The 6,082-nt window shown below is 32.5% G+C and overlaps 1 protein-coding gene across 1 annotated transcript in view; it reads right to left on the bottom strand.

Moving 5' to 3' along the window:
* The window catches only part of LOC129913423 (annexin B9), a 206,492-nt gene that overhangs the window by 135,606 nt on the left and 64,804 nt on the right, over positions 1 to 6,082 (bottom strand). The window lies entirely within an intron of this gene.

Below are 6,082 nucleotides of genomic sequence, written 5' to 3'. Positions count from 1 at the left end.
AGGAAAAAACCAAACATTTTTTTTCTAGTGCTACCAAATTTATTGTTTTCTATAAATAATTAAATTGTTCAGGGTTCGGAAAACTGATATCATTTAAAGGCTAGTACGCTGCTGATATGAAAGAAAAATTCCCATACAAATAGTACAACGAAATCGTAAACAAAAAATTTCGTTCTGCTTTTCGCACACAAACCACCTATTTGTCTCATACAAACAATTGCCGCGGAAATTAATTTTGTTCGGAAAAAGGACATAAATATGGGTTTTTTGTTTGTTGTTTATTTTGTCAATGTATGCCCTTTCTGAGATATGTTTATTTGCTATTATTTTATTTTTTATTAAACGCATTAGGGGTATTCACGATCCGGTGTAACAAAAAAGTGTAAAAATGCAAAATTTTGTTTTCTACTACTACAACTATAATAGACAAATTTTGCACCATTGTATTTTATTTTTGCAATAGGGTTGGGGTATAGCAAAAGTGTAAAAGTGTAAAAAAATTGTATTCTGTATATTTGGTTGTTTTATTTTAAGAAAATGTTACACTTTTGCACTTTTACAACGATACAAGACCATATGCATCGAATCGTGAATACCCCTATTATACCTTTCACACGTATTCACAGATAGGAAAACAAGAGAAAAATAATAAATATCTGAAATTGAATTTGCTGGTTTTTTGGGCAAGGGGGGACCGCCATCAACTTAGCAGCACTTAGTGGGGATTTTCAAAATTTTTTATGCAAATAATTAGGTGAGAATTAGGTGAAATTTAGTGAATCAATTTTACAATTTGGTGAATCATAGTTTAAAAGTTATTAACAAATTACGTAAGGCGTAAAGTTAGCAGCACTTGGTCATGAAATTCAAAAAAAATTTCTCCATAATTCAGTGTCAATTTAGTGAATCGTATTTCATCAGTTTCATAATTTGGTGAATCATAGTTTATTAAATAATAACTAAAATAGAAAAATTAACAAACGTGACGTAACGTAAAAAAAGCATTTGTTAATCATTGACACAAACCTCACGAATGAGAATGGCAGAGTTCAACACACCAAAACTGAACCTTAATTCAGATTTTTTCACATTGAACGCACTTAATATAAATGTATACTATGACAATGCGTTCAGGTGACGTTTTTCATTTACAAGATACACTTTGATTTGAAAATTTCCAATGCGAGTTACAACAAAAATGCTATTTTATAATACAAAAAAAGTTTGTTTACATCTTCACTAGCCCAGAACTAACATTGGACACAGATCTGTCTTGGAACATTTTTGAACTTCCGCAGATGATTGCTTCAAAAGTATGATTCACCAAATTCTGAAATTTGGAACATTTATTCAGAAAAAGACCACAAGCATTTTGGTACATAATTCATAATTTGGTGAATCTTAATTCAAGAGTTACATGCGATTTTCTTTTTGCGTCTTGGAACATTTTTGAACTTCCGCAGATGATTACTTCAAAAGTATGATTCACCAAATTCTGAAATTTGGAACATTTATTCAGAAAAAGACCACAAGCATTTTCGTACATAATTCATAATTTGGTGAATCTTAATTCAAGAGTTACATGCGATTTTCTTTTTTTCGCGTGCGTCTTGGAACATTTTTGAACTTCCGCAGATGATTACTTCAAAAATATGATTCACCAAATTCTGAAATTTGGAACATTTATTCAGAAAAAGACCACAAGCATTTTGGTACATAATTCATAATTTGGTGAATCTTAATTCAAGAGTTACATGCTATTTTCTTTTTGCGTCTTGGAACATTTTTGAACTTCCGCAGATGATTACTTCAAAATTATGATTCACCAAATTCTGAAATTTGGAACATTTATTCAGAAAAAGACCACAAGCATTTTGGTACATAATTCATAATTTGGTGAATCTTAATTCAAGAGTTACATGCGATTTTGTCTTGGAACACGATACATGTGTCCAAAGGTATACAAATAGCTGTGTTCCTTTGGCCTTAAGTATCTACTGCTAAGTACTTTTGGTTGTAAACAACTCCATTTCTTCTATAGAAAAAATAGCCGTTTTTTATTATCACTTGATCCATATAGATCATTAATTAAAATGTATTACAACAACTACATGAGATCTTGCTTTTCATCAGGATCACGAATCGTGATCTTGCTTTTCATCAGGATCACGAATCGCGATCTTGCAAGATCTCATGTAGTTGTTGTAATACATTTTAATTAATGATCTATATGGATCAAGTGATAATAAAAAACGGCTATTTTTTCTATAGAAGAAATGGAGTTGTTTACAACCAAAAGTACTTAGCAGTAGATACTTAAGGCCAAAGGAACACAGCTATTTGTATACCTTTGGACACATGTATCGTGTTCCAAGACAAAATCGCATGTAACTCTTGAATTAAGATTCACCAAATTATGAATTATGTACCAAAATGCTTGTGGTCTTTTTCTGAATAAATGTTCCAAATTTAAGAATTTGGTGAATCATACTTTTGAAGTAATCATCTGCGGAAGTTCAAAAATGTTCCAAGACGCACGCGAAAAAAAGAAAATCGCATGTAACTCTTGAATTAAGATTCACCAAATTATGAATTATGTACGAAAATGCTTGTGGTCTTTTTCTGAATAAATGTTCCAAATTTCAGAATTTGGTGAATCATACTTTTGAAGTAATCATCTGCGGAAGTTCAAAAATGTTCCAAGACGCAAAAAGAAAATCGCATGTAACTCTTGAATTAAGATTCACCAAATTATGAATTATGTACCAAAATGCTTGTGGTCTTTTTCTGAATAAATGTTCCAAATTTCAGAATTTGGTGAATCATACTTTTGAAGCAATCATCTGCGGAAGTTCAAAAATGTTCCAAGACAGATCAGTGTCCAATGTTAGTTCTGGGCTAGTGAAGATGTAAACAAACTTTTTTTGTATTATAAAATAGCATTTTTGTTGTAACTCGCATTGGAAATTTTCAAATCAAAGTGTATCTTGTAAATGAAAAACGTCACCTGAACGCATTGTCATAGTATACATTTATATTAAGTGCGTTCAATGTGAAAAAATCTGAATTAAGGTTCAGTTTTGGTGTGTTGAACTCTGCCATTCTCATTCGTGAGGTTTGTGTCCATGATTAACAAATGCTTTTTTTACGTTACGTCACGTTTGTTAATTTTTCTATTTTAGTTATTATTTAATAAACTATGATTCATCAAATTATGAAACTGATGAAATACGATTCACTAAATTGACACTGAATTATGGAGAAATTTTTTTTGAATTTCATGACCAAGTGCTGCTAACTTTACGCCTTACGTAATTTGTTAATAACTTTTAAACTATGATTCACCAAATTGTAAAATTGATTCACTAAATTTCACCTAATTCTCACCTAATTATTTGCATAAAAAATTTTGAAAATCCCCACTAAGTGCTGCTAAGTTGATGGCGGTCAAGGGGGGTAGGGCTCCCAGACGTCCCCATTTTGCCCCCGACATATAGACCCTGTCCAGTTATCTGTCCCGATTCGCAAAATGTCCCGATTTTGTCCCGACATTCCGTTTCTTTATCAGTCTTCGTTCGAAAACTGTAGGGAGAAAAAAAACGATTTTGGGTAACAGTTTTAATTTATTTTCGCCATTCCAGGGGATTAAGATATTTTGTATTTCAATGCCAATAGTATTTACTATATCTTAAGATCTTGACTTGAACTTCTAAAACAAAATTGCAATAGTTTTAATTTTAAAATTCAATGAAAAGTAAAAAGTAAACAATTTAAGATTTTACCCTTATATCCCGTTTTCACTAGGTATAGTCTTTTATGGATGAAGACTTTATTTTTTTTTTTTTCAAATAATGATTTTCAAAAAATGGTTTTTTAACCAACTCAGTTGTGCAAGAAGTCCACAAAAATTTAGGAGTGAGTCATATGCATGGAAAAGTTTGTATTTTACTATTTTTTTAGTTTCGATTTCATGTATTTTTTTTCTGTCCATTTGAGACCTGTTGTCCCGACAATAATAAAATTTTATCTGGCAGCCCTAAAGGGGGGTACGAGTCGGCTCTCTAGGTATTTCTTCCTCTATGCAGTAGGTGCCCTCACAAACGGGTTTGTGTTTTGAATTTAATCATGATTTTGGTTTGTGTATGAACTTGATTGAGCTATCTGAGCTTAAATAGCTCATTATAGACACCCACCTTTCAATAAATATGTACAGAAATAAAAATAAACGTTCGTGTTTTGAATTTATTATTATTATTTTATGAATTAGTTCGTCTAATGAGCACTTAAATAATTGTTTTGAGCAAAACTCCACAATTGAATGTGTTGGTGCCATTTAAAATGCACGGTAAAACTACCACATATAAACACTGTGGAGTTTTTTCTCTCATTGCAGCTTGTAGGATGGAAGAGAAAAATCAACCGAAGTCACGTCTCTAGGTATTCCTTTCTCTATGGTAGTTACTATGCTACAAGAAAAAAAAGACTTGTGGCACTCGAGGTCGAGGACTGCCGCGGTTAAGCTATTGCATTGCATTTTTTGTCAACTTATGCAATTATAATTTGTTTACCTACCCTACACAAAACCAATGATCATGTTTTGTATCTACCTATCAATTCATATACCTACAACAACAAGGTCACATTTGAAAACATGCATACACACAATCCCATGTCATAAACTCCAGACCAAAAAATAAGAAAACACAAGAATACTTTTTCTCTACAATCGCAACGCAACGCCTTAGGCCCATTTCACACATAACCGAGACCGGCTATCCGGCCCGGATACACGGTTTTGTCAAAAAATTAGTATAGGTACTTTCACATACACCCGGCAGCCGGTCGGCTGCAGCTGCAGAACAAGGGAAGAAACAAGAATTTATCTTGTAGGTTTCACTTCGAATTGATCGACAGAAAATAAAAAAAAAAACAACCCCTATCTTACCTCACAATACGAACTGACATCAAAATATAAAAAAAAAAACAAAATAAACCCCTTTCTTGACTACAACTACAGCACATGAGAAGAAAACCAGAACGGCAGCTAAGTTGAAGCAAAGACAAGAGAAATATATAATTCTCCTGTCTGTGGTTGTAGTAAGCGCAGTTGGTTTCATTCTGGCAGCCGAACCGTGTACACGGTTTCGGTTTCGGTTTGTACGTGTGAAGGTGCCCATAAGAACGTGTATCCTAGCAACCGTGTATCCGGGCCGTTTATCCGGTTCTCGGCGACGCACAGTGTGGCCGATGGTAGGAAAAGTTGGCAAAAATTATTTTTCTTCGTTTCTAAGTTTGTTATGGGTAAAAATACTATATTAAAGCACAAAACTGAGACAACTTTTGTGATTCTATGAAAAATTATAAAAAACGCACATTATAAGGACATAAGTATCTGTTACCTTTAACTTTGAAGTTGTTTGAGAAAGAAAATTGTTATTTATTTGTTCAATACTTAGATTTTACTGTTTTTTTTTTTTTTAAATAAGATTATTCTTAAAAATAGATTTTAGACCTGACTCAACGGTTTAGTCATAACAAAATCTTCTTAATGAAAAAATACACTGGTCAACAAAATTCAACTTTTTTTGTCCGAAGAACCAAAACATACTTTTCTGAAAGATTTAGGGATGCTGAACTCGAATCCACGAAAGAAATATTCTATTAGCTTCCGTTTTTTGGAATATTACCGTTATAAAATGCAAAAAAAAACACGTTATTTTGAATGTTTATGAGGTTATGGTAAAAAAGTGTGGTAATTTCTTTAAGCATAGTTTGACGCGGTCATCTTCTTCAGAGAACCGTTTCAAATTTTCCCATCTTTTTTCATGTATGAGATATCTCAAGCTGCGCCTGCGTCTCCATTGTGTAGATCAACACTAGCTATTTCCTTAAATTTTTAGCCACAATGCTAACCGTACACACTTTCAGTTTTGGCTAATAGAATAATTCTGACAATGGATACGAGTTCAGAATTTCTAACACCTTCAGAAAAGTAAAATTCTGTTGAACTGTATTGTCAGTACTTCCGGAATCTGAGAAATATATACAAAAAAATCGTTATTTTTAGATAACTTCACATAGT

Source organism: Episyrphus balteatus, chromosome 3 (assembly GCF_945859705.1).
Source record: "Episyrphus balteatus chromosome 3, idEpiBalt1.1, whole genome shotgun sequence".
NCBI lineage: Eukaryota > Metazoa > Arthropoda > Insecta > Diptera > Syrphidae > Episyrphus > Episyrphus balteatus.
Note: the sequence above shows the minus strand (reverse complement) of the source record. Positions and strands in the feature narration are given on the sequence as shown.